This window comes from Lactuca virosa, chromosome 1, assembly GCF_052849685.1.
Source record: "Lactuca virosa cultivar CGN04683 chromosome 1, Lactuca_virosa_CGN04683_v6, whole genome shotgun sequence".
Lineage (NCBI taxonomy): Eukaryota > Viridiplantae > Streptophyta > Magnoliopsida > Asterales > Asteraceae > Lactuca > Lactuca virosa.
The window spans coordinates 14,840,113-14,857,275 of NC_136426.1; the positions used below are offsets into that span (position 1 = coordinate 14,840,113).

The window sequence follows — 17,163 nt, forward strand, 5'->3', positions numbered from 1 at the left end:
ATTAAGTCCGAAATCTGATAAATAATTCCGGAATTTCCAAGAAAAAAAATTCATTTTTACTTAAACCTAATAAAAAGTTAAACAAATATAGTAATCTGAATTATATAAAATATTAATGCACCAAACTAGACATTATATTGAAAAACGGTAATATTAAACATTTCGAAATATAGTATTTAGAATCTCAAATAAAAATAAAAAAAAAGTTTTTTTGAAAACTAAAATAAAATAAAAAAAATTCAAAATATAAACATTATTGAAACCAAGGCATTATAAAGAAAATAATTATTTTTCAAAAACTTAAAAATAATAATAATAATAATATATTTTCTTAATACAAGACCAGGGCTCAAAACCGGACGGGATAAAGCCAGACAAGTCCAAACCGCCGACCCTAAATCAGTCCGTTGTTTTCACTTTTCTTCTTCGGCGCTGATTCTCTTCAAACCCTCGATCGCTATTTTTCAGCAGATGCTCTTCAATATTACTCGTCGTTGTCCTCGCATCTCCTTCTGGTAAATGTTCTTATGTTTATTTGGTTGTTTTTTGAGCTTGCCTTCGTTATTTTTCAGATCAACGTTTTATGTCTACCATCCGTTTGGTAATTTGTCTCAAAGAATGTACGCACTTTTAATATATTTATATATCTACAGTGTCCACCAAATATTTTGTTATAAAACATCATCAAAATCATTTGTGATATCATATGTATTTATTGATGCACAAATGTACATATTCGATGTTTTTTCGGGTATTTGTTGGACTCTGTAGAAACATAAGTTAATAAATAAGAAAATTTGTTATTAATATTTTACCACAAAGATGATGAGGTATGAGGCTTTGAGTTTGATAGATTTTTCGTTGCTAGAGGGGTACACAAACATGAACACTTGTATATCCTTCCATGATTGCTCATAAAATATATAAAATAAATTCTTGAAGTATTTTTTGCATTGTATGCTCCACAAAAGTTTGAGGTACTGACTTTTAAGTATCATATATGCTTAAAAATTATAAAAAAAGAAATGATTTTGGTACTAAATTTCGATAATAGTCCAAGAAAAATCATCAACATAAGTCATAAAATGATAAAAGCTTAAAATGAAATTAAAAATTAGCATCTTTAATACTTTTATCTCACAAGTTCTCCATGGGGATTTGTGACAAATCCAAGTGTTGAAGTCCCTAATTTTTTAAAAACTTAAAAGTTATTGAAAAACAAATGTGCAGAACTGTTGACTTAAAACCTTGATCATTTTCATATCTCTATAATCTTATTATTAACAAAGATTTGAACTTCTTCTTTTTTACTTAAACCGAAACAAATCATCACATCTTCAAGTAATCTTTTGGCGCACCAATTTTAGAAAGATCCGTCTCATACTCACCATTTGAGGAGGAAGACCCACTTATTACATTAATATTACGTTGTGCGTTTCTTTTTAGCTCATCTAGTTTGTACTTTAGTTGTATGAGTTCATGTATTCCAAGGCTTTTGATATATTCCTCATATGTGTTCCAACCCAATGATGCCTTCAACTGTTCTTGCAGCATTTGTCCTCGTTTTTTCTCGTTTGCCAGTTTCTCATTTAGTTCATCAAGTTCTTGGTTGAGCGCCTGCACGTTGGACTCATGGTAAGAATTGACAAACCTTGTAATAGAATCATCCGGTTGTTGGTTAACTTGATTCAAATTGAGAAATTTGTTTATGATAAAAGGAACATTCGGGCTACCAAAAGAAAGAGGCTTTCCTCTTAAAGAGAAGCAAATTATTGCAATCTGTACGCCACATAGCGTTGCAAGCTCATTGGCCTTCTTAAATAATCCGTTGTGTCGCTTTGTCAAGGTAACTGCTCGTTCCCTTTCATTTTCAATTCTTTTTAGTTGTATCTTCCTGCGACCACTTCCTCTTGGTAATCTTGGCATGATTTCAAATCTAGAAAATATGAAAGAATATTAGAATTCAAATCTAAAAAATGTGAAAGAACATGAGGATGGTTGTGAAGGGTTTGATTCATGAATGGTATTTATAGCATGTTACTTCCAAAAGCATAGTCAATTTCCAATATGATGGTTGACCCTTTTCCCACATATTTAGATATTTGGTAAATAAATTAACAAGATATTATTTAATAAGTTTGACTGCTTTTAGTTCGTGGTTTTTCACCATTAATACATAGGTGCATTGATTGTAAATGGACGAAGCCATCTTTAATGAGAAATCGAACGCATGCGCGACATGTGTAAATTATGAATTGTTAATAAAATTTAAATATATATAAAAAAGAGTCCAAACTAAAAGTATCTTTAGTAATTATCCTCAATCCTCTTGTTCACCTTCAGGATATGCAATAAATGTTACATTATACTTTTTCAATCAATTATCCTCAATCCTCTTGTTCACCTTCAGGATATGCAATAAATGTTACATTATACTTTTTCAATCTACATTATTTTATTTTTTAGTTGGCATAATTTCAAATTTAGAAAATATGAGATAATATCATGAAATGCAATAAATGTTACATTATACCTTTTTAATTTAGAAAAACATATTCAAATGTGAAAACGATAAAGATTTTCACATACTTGGATAATAGAACCAACTTTTTACAAAGCAAGTCCATTTCACATTGAACATGTATGCAAACTCTATCCTCTTGCTCTACATATGTTTTTCTAATGTAATATATATATATATATATATATATATATATATATATATATATATATATATATATATATATGTAACCAACTAAAAAAATAAAAGTATTTATGATTGGAATGCAATAAATGTCACATTATACTTTCAGTTTAGATAATTTTATTTTTAAGTTGGTTTTTATGCATATATGTACATATTTTACATAAGAAAATCATATGCGGAGTGTGAGGGGAGACTTCGTATACATGCTCCATGTAAATCGCACCTCTTTTGTAAATATTATTTGGTTTATTTATCCCACTTATGTGAAAGGGTGATGACCGTACACAACACTTTTTAGCCATGCACAAAAATTTATGTTTTATACAATTGTATATTACAACCATCTAATGCATAGTTTGTTGTGTATGACTAAAAAGTGTTGTGTACAAATCACTACCATATGTGAAAATGTTTAGCCTTTTCACATTTACCCTCAAAAGAGTTTAGAATATTTTTTCCAAGGCAACTCTAGCTATTATAAATGCATTCACCAATAAAATAGTCGATGTCAATTAGTGGATAAGTCTACATGCTAAAATATGTCACTTATTATTATTCCCTAACAAACATGTCTTCTCTAGATTCATAAACGAGTGGTTTATAATTTCAAGTCTCTAATTTCAAATTAAAATAAGATAACGTTACGAAAAAAGAGTCCACGCTTGTCTTTTGAATTAAAATTACTAATCTTCTTTACAGATTAGTTAAATGTATAGATTTTCTTACAAAGACATAATAGATTGTGTAAGTTATGAACGTTGATGGTTTATTCAGTTCCATACCTAAAAGAGTTATTAGTCACATACTTAAATAACAACTCTGTCAGTTAACACATTCTCTTTCAAATAAGGTGAGATCTCACAAATCAAACTATGATTCAACTCCCTCGATTGTAGCTAAATTTGTGTGAGAATTGGGTGGAAATTATGTAATTAATATAATTATGAGAAACCTCTTATGTATCTATTTGAACTTTTTGTTAAGGTATACAAGTGAAAATATCATGGAAGTTTAGTGATTATCTTATCTATCTTTGTGCATAAAAATTCAAAGATTTCTACAAGGAAACGTTCCTTATTTTTTCTAGGAATTAGATACAAATACATATAAGAAATGACTATTTTCTTTCCATAAACATAAGCCTATAACTAACATAGGAAAAATCCTCCACAGCATAATGGTGGGAAAAGGATCAAGGGATTTGATGCTAATTAACAGGTTTGTCCATTTATAATCTATAAAAAAGGTGATACTTTTATAGGGAAAGAAGGTCTTAGAATTTCAAAGAAACAAAAAACAATAATGGAAACGATGATGAAATCGTACGATATATCTATGATACTTTTATACCACCATGTACGAAGTGTATTATCAAGAGGAACTTTTTTTTTTCAATATAGTTGTGTAGGTTTTAAACTTCAAAATTTATCCCAAAATCAATTTGATATGGTTATGTAGGATTTGCTCACAATAGGGGTGTCAACGGGGGCAAACGGGACGAAGAATGCATCCCCCGCCCCCTCCCCCGAAATTTCCCCATTCCCCCGCCCCCGAATTCCTAGATTACCCCCGCCTCCGCCGCTGTTTCACCGCCCCGATTGATTTTGGGATATTTTTTTTATTGGGCTAAAAGAAATTGTTTTTTGTGCGAGGAGTTCCTCCGCCGCTGTTTCCCCACCCCCGATATTTTTTTTATCATATCTCAAAAACGTTATACTAACAACTTAAAAACATGATTTTTGTTAACTTTTGGAAGCTCAAAATCATTGCTATTATTTATAATATTTGTATAATTAATATACATAAATATATATAATATATTAACGGGGCCCCCATGGGAGGTTCAGGACGGGACTGCCTACCCCCGTCCCCGCCCCCGAAATTAAAATGGGGGTTAACCTTGCCCCCACCCCCGCCCTGCCCCCGATTTTTTTAACAAATATCCCCCCTATGGGATTGGGGCCCCACGGGTTCGGGGTCCTACGAGATTTTTTGACATCCCGAGTTCACAATGAGTGTTCAAGATAGATGGCTTTATCAATTTTGAAAATAACAACAATGTTGCTCATGAATTTTTTATGAAGCCAATGTAATGGAAAAATTAACCCAATCGTCCCATAGTGTGTGAATTTAAAATAACAACTCTGGCTGAGTTTCAAAGGTCACATATTGACTCCAACCCTTTCGAATTTAGACTCGCGGTCGTGAACATGCGCGTTCTCGCTTTAAGATAATGTTTTTAGTGTGTGGTGTATAAAGTATTTTATCTTAAACGACATAAACATAGGAATTAGCTGTGAGAAGGCTTCTAAGAACGATTTTATGACAAGTGATCTTATATAGTACCCCCAATCAGAAATCAGCTCGATCAGAGCTTACTTCAGTGAACTTCAGTGAGCAGGTTTATCATTTAGAAGTATACAAGACATAAACTTTTAGAAATTATCTATTTTCTTATCAGGGTTTATCGATTTAAATGTTTATCTATATTTTTACTTAGTTACACAAACCGGCTTAGCAACCAACAAAATATCAACATTACTTTCTAACTTTAAAAAGTCAATTTAACAACTACAATTATGACTTAATGTGTACAATTTCTATCATTTCCCATCTTGATGGGTTACGTAGAGAAGCTACGAACTTATCATAGATATCGTACGGCCAAACTTGAGGGAATTGGATAATAAAATGAGAGTTAAAAGTAAGTACATTCATCCCAAATAAAATCATAAAAATCAAAAGAAGAAAAATAAAAGGAAAATGTTGTAATCAAACAACCATAAAAGAAAATCAAAAAATGATCTGACTAAGGTCTACTGTCATGGGTATGGTGGAGGATACCTAAAAATCGATCTTATCAAATCATCAAAATGCACGGAGTTCGGTGTATCTTATACTATAAATACTTTGATGGCGGTGGATACTCATTCAGATCCCCAAATCAATAGAAGACGGTGTTGGAGGTCGGGATTGTTGTGGCCGGTTATTCTCCATTTGGTCATGTTATCGCAGACTTTCTATGTAGGCAGTGTTCACATAATAATCTTGTTGGTACAACCGGCAAGAGACAACATTATAAGTGTTGTCAACTGTAATGTCGACATGTTGTATTTGGCTCAATAATTAATGTCAACTAAAGTCGTGGCAGTGCCTTCCATCCAAAGATTTGTTTTTGCTATCCACTCTTGCACCTCCCGGTGACCCGTGTCCTGCCTCGCTGTAAACTCCTCTCATGCTGCCTGCATGTTCCATCTCAGTTCGATTGCATGCCTCTGCTGTTGTGGCTGGTCTTTCTGAAAATCATCAACAAACTGTTCATTCTCATCCCTGCTCCAAATTTGGTGTTATGTAGGACAAATGTGTGGCAGAGTCCCTCACAACATGTCTCCCTAGTCTAATATGTAACATAGTCCACGTTTGATACTGCAACATAGTCGGCACCCCCTCCTATCGCCTTTATCTCGACATATGTCACTCGGGAATTGGAGAACAGGATTAGGGTTCCATGAGCAACATCTTACCGACACTTTTTCCGTCTTGTTCCCGCTAAGAGATATTCCGAGGGACTCTCCCATGCATCTGCCCTACACACCCCGACTCAGACCAGGGATGAGAAGTTTGTTGATGATATACAGAGAGATCAACAACAACAACATGAATATGCAGTCGGACCAAGTTGGAATATGCGGGCAGCATGGGAACAGATGACGAGGCAGGAAACGCATCATCTGGAGGTACAATAGTGGATGGCGAGGACCAATCATTGGATGGAGGGCACTGACACGACTTTGGCTGACATTAATGAGCCAGATCGTCAAGTCGGCTTTACATGTGACAAGTCTTATAGTGTTGTCTCTCTGCAGCTGTACCAGCATGATTACTATGTGGACACTGCTTATAAGGAGATAGTCGGCGATAGCATGACCCGTTGTAGATTAACCAGCTGCAGCATTGATCTCGACCTCCAGCTGGTCTCTTACGGATATGGGGATTCGGGTGAATATCCATCGCTATGAGAGTATCAGTACTACACCAGCCTCTATACATTTTGATGATTTGGTAAGATCGATTTTTGGGTATCTTTCATTATACCCATGATACCCTTGGTAGTAGATATTGGTGAGATCATCTTTTGATTTTCTTTTATGGTTGTTTGATTAAAACATTTTTCTTTTATTTTTTATTTTGATTTTAATGTTTTATTTGAGATGAATGTTATTTACCTTTAACTCGTTTTATTATCTCATTTCCTCGAATTTGGTTGTACGATATCTATGATGAGTTAGTAGATTCTCTATGTAACTCTTCAAGACGGAAAATGATAATAGTTGTATACGTTAAGTCATAATTGTAGCTATAGAATTGGGTTTTTAGAAATTGAAAGTAATTTTGATGTTTTGTGGGTTGCTAAACCGGTTTGTGTAACCAATTAGAAAAATAAATAATTTTTAAAACTTTGTCTTGTGCTCTGAATTATAACCTTGTTTGCTGAAGTAAAGCCCCTGATTGATTGACCGAGTCTTCTGATTGGGGGTATGGATTAGATCCATTTGGCATAAAATTGTCCTTAGAAGCTCTCACAACTAATTTCTAAAAAATTATGTCTTGTGTAACCAATTAGAAAAATAAATAATTTCTGAAAATTTATGTCTTGTGTTTTGAATTATAACCCTGTTTGTCAATCAAGTAAGCCCCTGATTGACCGAGTCTTCTGGTTGGGGGTATGTATTAGATCCATTTGGCATAAAATTGGGGTACTGTATTAGATCCACTGCACATTAAAAACGTTATCTTAAACCATTAATGCGCCTTAGGGCACTTTGAATGTTAATGACTGTGAGTTTAACTTCAAAGGAGTAGGAGTCAATCTGTGAGTAAACTCCGTAGGGGTGTTTACATCTAACGACTACAAGCCAACTGGCCTGGGATTGATTGGGTATCTTAGAAAGTCAAACTTTAGTTTATATAATATATATAGTTATATATAAAAAAAAAGTTGAGAAAAGAAAGTAAAGGTTGGCAAACAAAAATTAAAATCCATTATATTATTTATTAAATATTAAATAAGAACGCAAACAAGTTTGTATGCTAAAAGATAATACATACTATGGTTGTTAGGAAAAGAACTGTGTAATTGACAAGGACTTTGACTTTAAGAGAACTAGTAGTCAATAGAGATGTCTTGATCAATGGTAGCAAGTTGGGCAAGTAATCAAATCCGGTTGTGGTGATGAAGTCTTATAGAAGTAAATTTAGGGAAAAAAATGATTTTCAAGATCAAGGTTGAGTTTGCATAAAACTAATTTACACTTTGAGATGTCTGGATAAGTAATTGTTTTTAAACAAAGTTAATATATCTTGCTTTTTGGAATGTTTGGTTTTACATTTATAATTTTGATAAAATGTACGAACTTTCGTGATTATGTTGAATTTTTCTTGGGATGAGAGATTAAGAGCAGCTGATGATTTCGGTCCAATCTCGGGATGAGTTTGGAATAAAGTTGGGGAGGTTTGAGCGGGTTATTTTGGGAACATATTAGATTGTGTTGATTTGAGGCGTGTGTGCCCAAGAATGACACTGCTTTAATGAATTATTGAATATAATGCGCGTGTAATCATATACGACTAAAATTGGGTGGAACTTGCAAGCAAAACGTACTGTTTGAAGCCGAAAACGGTCCTTCATGGCTTCGTAATGTTCAACAATTCATGAAAGTAATGTCATTCTTGGGCAAACACACATCAATTGAACACATTTACTACAATTTAATGTGTTCCCAAAATAGCTCGATTAACTGCCACAAGATAAAGACTCTCCACTTAAGGAAAAGAGAATGATTGTAATATGTATGACACATCTTGTGTCGAGCTCATTGATTTTATTGAATAAGTATGTGTGTTGTTCGGTCATGGTAATAGCTCGTTCCCTTTCGTTCTCAATTTTTTTCAGTTGTGTCTTCTTGCGACCACATTTTCTTTGTAAAATCTTTCCTTATCTTTAAATCTAAAAAATGTGAAAGATCATGAGAAAGGTTGTGAAAGATTTGAGGCATGCCAATATTACCAAGATGGGGTCGCTAGAAAATTTCTTACATTTGTCCAAGAGCCAAGGTGGCTTATCAAGAAAGCCGGTGATCTCGTGCAGTGCTATTTGGTGTATAGATTGCAATCATTCTCTTCTCTATTAACCGAAAGCATTTATCACTGGGCACCCTTTTTCCTTGGTTTGTGCACAAATTTATTAACTTGAATCAAGATGTCCAACAACAACTTTATTTTGTCAAGTCTTACCATGACTCTCAAGTACACGTGCGCAATCAAGAATTTAGTGAAGTGAATGAACAGTTTTCTAAATGAGAGTGGGACAAATGATCCATGAAAGAATAAAAGCTTCATTGTAAGGAAAACGTATGAGGACAATATGATTAGCCTTGGGATACATGGCTCATGCAATTGAAATACAAAATGTTCAAAAGAAACTTGAGTGTAATGATGACGCAACAAGTTGGTCATCCTCCTGAAATGATGCTTATGAAACGGATTAAACTGAAATTAGAGGGCTAAAGATTATTTAAAGCTATGACTATGATAATATGGTTTAGTCGTAATCAAGTAAAAGAAAAGAGTTGAAATTAGCTTCTGATTCCAATGCTATGAAAAAAAAAATCATAGAAGCATGTGATAATGATCGAAGTTTTGAGTTAAGACTTCTAATTTTGTTTTCGAATAATTTAAAGTTTTGAGTTTTAATGTTCTCGCACTTTATCATGCATAGTTGCAACTGCCTAAACAAATGCTTGAGCAACCACGTATATCATGTTCTTTATGGAAGCATCATCTCTATATTGGGTAGAGGTGAGAAGATAGAAGCGTATCCAGAAGAGGAACATTTTTGTCAATATTATGCACATTACAAAATTGAAAATTCATCCAAACAGAAGCTACGATAAGATAATTTTGAAAATTCTCGGAAGTAACTTCTGATTCCTATGTGTTATAATAAAGAATTAGAACTACATAATGAGCAAAGTTTTGAGTTAAGTCGTTGTTTCGTGCATGTGTAACAAAGTCACATAAGGTTGTTGCACTTTTTATAACCTATAGCAACAACTTCAACAGAAATCCCTTGAGCAACCCTGCAATTCTTGATATAAACATTGGTAAGAATGTGCAGAAATTAGTGGGGGTGAAAATGGGACCCGGGTACCCCCATCTGAAACTTGAACTGATGTGAGTGATGCTGGTTATGGATCCTAAACTATTACATTTGTGGATTATAATGGTTAAAAAAATTAATTTCAAGGCTTATAATCATATTTTTTTAATGTTCAGTTTGTAATTCTTACCATTTACGATCTGTATTGATATCATCAATATTTGATCTTGTGAAACCAAATTTAAACAATGTTCTAAGTTATTTCAGATAGCATCATCTGGGGAGTTGGCTAAGGGAGTTTGGTTCGTAGATTCTTTTTAGTAAATTTGGAATTTTTTTGAAGGTATTGGAATTCTATGGAATTATAAACATGAGGTATTTGGTTGAAAAAAAATGGAATTCAATTTAGTTAATTAGTAAATATATTCTAAATTACATATTTATATTTATGGGTTGTTTCCTTGATCAAACTTAACCTTCCAAACATAATGATAAACTGCAGATCGGAAATTGGCATTATAACAGCACAGATAAATTTTCAATCCAACAGTCCCATGCTAAAATCGCTGACTGATTTTGATAAGTGACATTGACAATATCAACTGAAAGCTATCAAAACCATACGCCAATGCAATTTTGTAATAAGCCCTAACAAAAGGCCCTTCAGAAATTGACAAAAAAAATTGTCTCTTCATCTAAAATTAACATGATTTGTTCTTTCATTTTACATATTCAGCTTATCAATTCAACGCAAACAAAAAAAAAAGTTGTGTATGATCTTTGTAAGAACATTTTTGGGTACCACACTAAAGTTACTTAAATTTCCCATTTTACTTGTTTCCAATCTTCTTTCCATAGAGCGGTTATCTTTTTTTTTTTTTTTTTTTTTTTTTTTCCCAGAAAGCATCACTTTTCTAGCAAAGGTATAAACCTTAAACATATGGTCCTCTTAGGGGCTCATTGATTGCCTTCTGACCCAATCCAGAAGTTTTTGCTCACCAGGTTTGTGTGTTTGATGCCATCAATATTGCCTCTAACTTGGTCCTCAACCCTCTGAAATCCTCTATCACTGATTTATAATATAAACCCAGCTACATACATTCATACAAAGATCGAAGATCTTTCAAAATTGCATCTTCACGAGTTATGCTCTAATTTTTGCACTTGATGCCTTTGCTCTAGCTCAATCAATTAAGGTCTTCACCACATGCTAATGATACATAATGGTGTATGGAGTTAGCCCATACACAACAACAGTCCGAAACAAGACAATTACTTACCAGGTCTGCCAAAGCCTTACCAGGATAGAATGGAAATGAAGGGTAGATATGGAAGGACAGAAGGACAACCGGATAGAAAAGTAGAACAATTCTCTAGATTCCTACACAATAAAAGGAGATCTATCAAGTACACAAGATCCAATATTATATTAGTAGACTATTACACTAGCTAATATAATATTATCATGGTCTTTCCTTCCCTGCTATTTAGAGGAAGGGAAGGAACAATAGGGTTTTGTCAATTTCGCTAAATTTGTCCTGGATTTAGTTTTGAGTGTATGTGAAATTCCTTTTGATTTTGGGTTTTTATGATTCTATAACAGACCCATGGTTTGATAAGTTTCTTTTATGGTTTGATGTAGTTTATTTTTTTGGATTTGCAACTACAACGATCTATCTTTGTGTCCACAGCTGAAAGGAGCCATTAAGCATGAATGTAGAGGAAAGTCATCCTGAATATTTCTTGAACATTTTTATTTTTGATAAAGTAGTTTATTTGTTATATATGGGTGTTACCCCACAAGAGTTTAGCATGTGTTTTATTACGTGTGAGTTTTTAGTAGATGTTTGTATTAGTTTGAAGTCAGATTAAAGGCGTTAAAACAGTGTTTATTTATATGATTAGTGGTGGCTTCGAGCCAGATTTGTAATACAAAAAGGAATGAGATTTATACAGGAAAGGAATGAGTTCAATGCCATTTTCTATAATGAAGACAATTTATATGGTTAACTGTATGTTAAAATTCTCAAACAAGAATGTGTGAAAGTATACAAATGTTAAGAAGTATACCAGTGTCCATTATAAAAGATGTTTGAGGGTAATAGATTCATTTTGCACAATTAGTCAGATGCAAAATCAAACAGTTCCAAACTATCAAACGAGCCGTTAGGCAATATTGGGTATCTAGCACCTTTGTATTAACTACCTCAAAGTGGCAAAGCGCCCTAGACAGATTTCCTTAACATGATTAGGAGACTTGCACACAAATTTTCACAATAATTAAGAGTAATACAAAAAGATTTTACTAAGCAAAACTTATTTCACTATAAAAAAAATCAAACCATACTCTTGTACTTGTGCCTAAAAAGATAATATAAAATCTTCGAGAAAATGCTACTGTAGAACAACAAAGTTCGGTGATTTTACCCATTTAGTCACTCAAGTAATTTTTTTGCACAATTAGTCCTTAAAGTAAGCAAATACTGTCTAATTAAGGGACTGGGGGAAATTGTCTCCGGTTTACGGGTTACTTGTTAACGTGTCTTGACCTACATTGATACGAATAGACCACGTCACCGTACATGTGGTTACCTTCCTTAAATGGAACCCTCAATCAAACCAAGTGCAATACGTTCTTACCCCAAATTAGGTTATTGTCTACCTCTCGAAACCATATTCTCAATCGTTATAACCAAAACAATGTTTGTCTCGTTTGCTCAATCCAGCAACGTCCTTCGTCTTGGACACCATGGCGATTATGAACAATGCCCCCCCAAGTAACTGTAAAGATGGTATTAGCATCGAAAGAACTTTTTGTACCGATGATAACCCAGCTTGTAGGTTTTGGAACCGCAAAATTCGTTAGTGAGTATTCCTTATTTTAGTTCCACCCCATTTGGTATCTTTAACTAAAAACTTCACAGATTTATGGTATTCATAACCCTAATTGTATACTCCATTTTTAATTAGTCAAGTGAAGCTCCAAGTTGTAATTTTTTCTTGTGGAAATACAATGAAATGAAGGAGGAGTATTACAAAGACCAAATTCGTAAGATGAGGTATGAGATATGCAGAAAGGAAGACTATAGTGAGGTTGTGAAGGCTCATAAGAAAGTGGTTCAATTGGAGAAAGCTAGGGATGAACTGCAGGAGTTGAGGGAAGATGAGAAGGAAGTTTTCGAGATAGATTTAATGGAGTTGAACTGTTAGGACATAATTAATGGTTTATACTTTACTTTTGTTGGCTTTTAGTGTTCTCAGGACCGAATTCTCCATATTCTCGGTGGTGTTTGGACCGAAATCACCTTGTGATTTCGGTGGATGATTTCGGTGGGCTTATAGGATTTCGGTTGGGCTTGGGCTTGTTAAGGCTTTGTATTAGGTTTAGTATACAATGTATTATCAGCAGTGTATGAAAGAGTTAGTCGGTTGGTGATTCTAAGAAGCTGTTATCGAGTTAGAGAAAAAGAGAGAACCGAGACTAAGAGAATCTTATGTACCCGACTATTGATAATTAATAGTGTGCATTGAAGATTTGTGATTGTGTTCTTAATTTGCTTTAATTGTTTTGCATTAATCATTGAATTGGGATTCCACGCTAATTCTTGTGACTTCGATTGATACACGAAATAGGGTTTTACAATTGGTATCAAAGCTACGGCTTGGTATCAATCGAATTGGCCTTAAACATTAAACGTTTCTTGGAATTGTCTTGATATTTTTGGTGTTTTTTAAGTTCTTTGTCGAAAAATTGTTGTTGCTGTTCTTCGTGTTCTTCATTCTATTGGAAACTTTGATCGAAGTTGGTTTTGTTAAGTTGCCAATTTTGTGTTTCCGGTATTTTTTGGAGTTTTCTGGCTTTTTTGATTTATTTTTGACGAAATTATTGCCATTGTTCTTTGTGTTCTTCACTATTTTAGAGAGTTTGATCGAGTTTGGCTTTGAAAATATACAAATTTCGTGTTTTTGGCAATTTTTGGGAGTCTTCGGTCAAAGATTCGGAGTTCTCGGCGGCAAACTCAAGTCCTCGGTTAGGGCTTGCGAGTTCTCGGCGGCTAGCAATCGACTTCGGTTAGGGTTTGTGAGTTCTCGGCCAGTCCTCGGACACACCTTCGTTCTCGGTCCTTGCCTCGTAGTTCTCGGTGGCGGCCCCTCGTTCTCGGTTAGGTCAGACAGGTTCTCAGTAGGACTTCAGCCTCCAGTCTGCGTATTCGGTGCGAGTCTTCGGTCAGCTCTACTTCTCGGTATTCAAGTTCTCGTCCACGTCTTCGGTTAAGCGTCTTTAGTCTGCACTTCGGCCTCACATTCTCGGTTAGATTTTCGGATCATCAAGATTTCGACTAAGGCCTCGTTTTCGGTCTAGGTGCTTTGTTCTCGGTCAAGGTTTTTCTTCGGACAAAAGGTTGACCTTCAAGGTTCTCGATCAACAGAGAGTTGACCATTGGTATTTTCGGTCTGAGAAGCATTTATTTACACAATCAGATTTTTGTTTGTTGGTAAATAATGAGTTCTTACAATAATACCAAGAAGGTAAGTGAAACCTCATGCTCTCAGTCTTGTGAAGATAAAATTAATAAATATCGTGAGCATAATGAGTTATTAGTTAGAGAGGTTTTTGACCTTAAAAATGAAATTTATGAAATTAAGAAAGTCAACAAACCTCTTAAAGAAAAACTAGATGCTCAAAATAAAGACTTAATTAGGCTTAGGGAGGAATATAGCACAAAATGTGTTCACCATCGGTATGCTAAAGAGGAAATTGTCAAATTAACTGTCGAACTTGATGCATTCAAAGCTAAATTTAAAGATGCTAAATTTAACTTTTAGAAATTTGATGTGTCAGGTGAGATAGTTGAATCTATGATAGATAAGCAATTGAAATGGAAAGATAATCAGAAAAATGGCTTAGGTTATCATAGTGTACCACCTCCCTTTAATGATAATTATGTTTCTACCTAAGAGACCGTAGAAATAGAAAGACCTGCTCAGTTTGGCCAGCCTATGTATCAAATTCAGTTAAGACTGAACAATCTGGCCCCACTAAGAGTATTAATGTGAATGATTCTAATATCTCTACTTCATGTGCAGATAAAGTAACTGTGCAAGATGGGTTCGAGCAGAACAAAAATAATTCTAGTTCTGCTGAAAAAGCTTCAAAATCTTGTGATGACAATAATCCCATTGTAGAAAAATCTAAGCCACAAAAAATTGTCAGATAGTCTAATAAATGTGTGTGTGCTTGTGGAATGTCTTTGAAACAAACTTCATTTGGACAAGGACCAAGTCACAATCTTATTTATTTGAAAAGACAAACTTGTTTTAACTGTGGGACTCCCGGTCACATTGCTAGAAATTGCCCACATCGTTCATATGTTCCCTACTATAAACAAGGGTGGCAGAACGTGCCAAGGGGGAGATCTTCCAAAAGAAATCCTTCGAGGTCACATTCAAGCAATGGTGATTAGAATGCTATAAAGGCCAAGAATCAAACTCCTAAGGACAAAAAGGGCATGTCGGACAAGAAACCTAATTCGAGAGATGGTTTTGCCAAACCGAATTCGATGAGGTCGAAGTCATCTCAAGGGTCGTCCTCTAGCTTACACTCACAACACAAGCCCAAATCGAAAGGCAGTCCGAGCCCAAAGGCAAGTGAAAAAGGTCCCATTCGGTCCAACAAGAAAGTACACAAATCAAATTACCAATGGGTTCCTAAAGGTCACATTTCAATATCGTCCAAAAGTCCTGTAACTTCTTCATGTTCCTTATCTGATAAACAGGATATGTCATGGGAAAGAGTATCATGCGTAGATTGTAATGGTAAACTTAGTTTCATAATGGACTGGGTTCTCAAAACCAACTAATCTCGAACTCTATGCCGGAGCAGCTATGGAGGAATATCATCAGACTTCGATATGGTGGCAGTGGCTGTTCCAGGCACATGACAGGAGACATCTCTCAATTTCACGACATTCAGAACTTTAATTGAGGGTATGTGTCATTTGCGGGAAGGGAGAAAGAAACGATCACACAAACGGGGCCCGTATTTAACGGCGTGATGAATTTTGAATATGTTAACTTCGTTCCGGAATTGAAATACAACTGAGGCTGAATACTTTGCTGTCTCTGCGTGCTGTTCTCAGGTCATCTAGATGCAACTTCAAGCGCTGTTCTCAGGTTCTCAGGTCATCTGTTCTCAGGTCATCTAGATGCAACTTCAATTGCTGAATTACGGTTTGAATTTTATTTATACTCCTGAGTTTTCTTAAAATGATTCGTTTTGAAGACTAAAAATTGTTTGTTTTGTAAATTTTGTATTTTATTTTTTTTTATTTAAATTTGTTCGTATTTCTCCTCTATGCACAAATTTAGGGGGAGAATTAAAACCAAACAAAAATCATAAAATTCAAAAATCCAAAAATATTTTATTTTATTTCTGTTTTTATTTCTTTTTCAGAAAAATCAAAAATATTTTTACTGTATTTGAGCGTATTTTAATTTTATTTTTATTCTTAGTTATTTTTATTGTGTGCTAAGTTTATTTTTATTTTTATTTTTTATCTCAAAATTTCATTTGACTTAAAAAACAAATTCAAAAGAAGAAGAGACTCAAGGAGACTGTGTCGGAATTTTCTGTGCAAGAAAAGATCTTGAAAGAAATTGTCGGAGTTACACTTCACACTACTCTCACAAGGAATTGAAGGCATGAAACTGTACAAACTGTCAGTTAGGCAATATCTCTTTAAGAACTGTCGTATCTAAGGAATTGAAAGTCTGAAACAGTACAGATTTTCAAATTAGTCTTGTCAGTTATCTTTACCTAAGAAATATCATGGCACCAGGGCGATTCACCCAACCGGGAAATAGATATTGATGAACATCCCGCCCAGGGTCTTGACATTCTTTGTGTCATGCAAAACTGTGGAGACTCAAATGTATTCTCGGATACGTTCTCCGCAGGTAAGGAATTAACGGTTATTGGCACTAGGGCGATGCACCTCGCAAGGCACGATTATCGATGAATGTCCCGCCAAAGGGCCTTGACCTCGTGTCATGCTAAACTGTGAAAATATGTCCTCGGATATTTTTGTCACTAGATGGTTTTGTGAGTTATTCCTAATCAACTCTCACTAGCACTAGAATGGTACACTCAGCTGATATTCAGAAACCATTAAACGTCTCGCCAAGGGCCAAGTTAATTTGTTAACTTGAAAAACTGTATTGAGATCTTTGAGCGAGGATATGCAGGGGCTAACATTAAAAATAGCCACGAGTAGTTCTCCGATACTCAACAAATCGC

The 17,163-nt window shown here is 34.5% G+C and overlaps 1 long non-coding RNA gene across 5 annotated transcripts; it reads left to right on the forward strand.

The window, feature by feature from the left end:
- The first annotated feature begins 357 nt into the window (after nt 1-357).
- Nucleotides 358-11,844, forward strand: LOC145133053 (uncharacterized). 5 transcript variants are annotated; one of them, XR_013718369.1, is made up of 5 exons: nt 358-515; nt 1,552-1,635; nt 1,719-1,846; nt 10,134-10,868; nt 11,509-11,844. It is a non-coding gene; the product is annotated as an uncharacterized LOC145133053 (long non-coding RNA). The 5 variants fall into 5 exon arrangements; XR_013718372.1 differs by lacking the exon at nt 11,509-11,844 and having other exon boundaries at nt 10,134-10,241; nt 10,369-10,772; XR_013718378.1 differs by lacking the exon at nt 11,509-11,844 and having other exon boundaries at nt 10,134-10,209; nt 10,369-10,772.
- The last annotated feature ends 5,319 nt before the right edge of the window (nt 11,845-17,163 follow it).